Source organism: Amblyomma mixtum, chromosome 1 (genome assembly GCF_055824585.1).
Source record: "Amblyomma mixtum isolate Tamu chromosome 1, ASM5582458v1, whole genome shotgun sequence".
Classification (NCBI taxonomy): Eukaryota; Metazoa; Arthropoda; class Arachnida; order Ixodida; family Ixodidae; genus Amblyomma; species Amblyomma mixtum.
In genome coordinates, this window is record NC_143012.1 from 11916468 (window position 1) to 11918497 (window position 2030).

General features: G+C 43.0%; 1 pseudogene; it reads right to left on the reverse strand.

The window, feature by feature from the left end:
- Window positions 1-801: 801 nt before the first annotated feature.
- Window positions 802-1826, reverse strand: LOC149365470 (uncharacterized; annotated as a pseudogene).
- Between the last annotated feature and the right edge of the window lie 204 nt (window positions 1827-2030).

Here is a 2030-nt window from a genome sequence, read left to right on the forward strand (position 1 = left end):
TCGAGCTGGTATGGCGGAGTGGCTAGCATACTCGTCTCGCACTCCGAAGACCGGGGTTCGATACCCGAGCTCGACTAATTTCTTACTCGGTTTTATTTATTTATCTGGCCTAACTAGAAAAGTTAATTAGGCTAATTGGGTTAATTAAGCAATTAACTAAGCTGAGGCCCACTTGGAGCATCACTATATGATCCCTTCAATTGGTTGCATGGTTACTAGCCAAAGTACAATTGGCCCCGTTTGAAATTGGCGCACTGTGACGTCACGACCGTTTCGACCAACTGAAAAGCGTGACATTTCTGTCAACTGCTGCTTACAACGATTAGACATTAAAGGCTTTCGCCTTAAAATTGGCGCAGCAGGAAGGTTGCGACAGGTAATACTGTGCATAAATATTTTTCTTGTTATCGATGTCCCACCCTGCTTGGACTCAGTGTCCGCAGTATTCTGTAAATAAATAAATAAGTAAATAAAATGTCCGTATGAATGCGAAATGAAAAAAAAATTGAGGGGAGGGTAGGATCAAGTACACACTGATCAGCAATTACTTATCCAACTTCAAAACATTTGCAGGTACATTAAATGGGCAATGCGATTACAGGTTCTCCAAACCTTAACAATTAAGAAGCACGTTTAATTACACTAAATGAGTAGATAGAGATGCCATCGAAGTCTTCAAAAAAACTTTATCCTTTTAACTCTAAAACTGACTCTTTATTAAACCAATGTTGCAGACTCCACTTCGTGACACTTGGTGATTTTTAGCAATTGCGATGTTGGCCTCGAAAAAATCCGTGTAAATTATAGCGCGGCAGCGCTCATAATTAATCCTGAAGAACTCCGGCACCATAAAGTTAATCCACTCATCAGAAGTTCATCATTGCCCAGGATGAACTTCGGAATTGATGCAGTCAGCTCAGCCATTATTCCGATCATGTCCCAAGGCTCGTGAACGCATGCTTGACTATCCACATACATCCTCAGGGCACTTGGGTCTTGAGCATTCGGCCACCTTTGCTTGACAGGGTTGCATAAGTACTGTACATATCGTACTCCTTAGTGAAAAGTTCATTGTAGAAAACTACGACGTGGCCGTTCTTACTTTTTTCTTTTATGCAGTTACCGAAAATATCACCGATCGTTTTCCACCAAGCACTCCTATCAAGAAGAACGTCCTTCAGCTCTTCAACAATTATTGCCTGAAGCTCCAAGTGCCGCTCGTATTCATGTGCTTTCTCAAATCCCTTAGTAAACTTGTGAAAATATATGAGAACTAGCTCTCCTGTTTTATTAACAAACCAACGAACATCCTGAACTTCCTTTATGGTAAACCAACCTCGCACGGTGCCGTGGGTCACGTAAAACTCGCCGTAATAATACTGCACCCTCAAGTCGAGGCCGCGAATTCCATACGCCAGTTGTCGCATAATAGTTTGGTCTTGGTTGTACAAATACAACTTCTCGTGTAGGTGGGCATATCCCAGGTTATACATTCCGGTGTTGTGCGTTCCTGGCATAAGAAACTGTTTGAGCGTAAGTCTTGACAATACGCAGCAAAATTTTCGCATCCAATCAGGCTTAGACGAGAAGCACGACGAAAGGATGACCTTATACTGGCCCTCTGTCTTGGTCTTTACGAGCAAGGCGACAGAGTAACCGAGGCATCCTCCTTTCATCAAAGTCTCCAGGTCAAAATGTGGTACGCCTACCTCAGTCGTGTGTTTGCCGTTGACCTGTGTAACGGGTCGTACTACGAGAAGTTTACGTTCGGCCGAAACCTTTTTGACCAGCCCAACGTATGTCTTTCCAATGCATTTTTCAGGCATTCCGAACCAGTTCACTTCAAACTGACCGTAGTCGAACAGACTGGTGTATGATGATTAGAGGCCGGATTTTTAGGCACTAAAAAGCACGTTTTAGGCGCCATAAATAGGCGGCTAAAATTGCATTTTAGGCACCTAACGGAGAAAAATAGGCACTATAAACTTTATCAAAAGTGCATACAGTTCCAACTTCAGCGCACAATACCT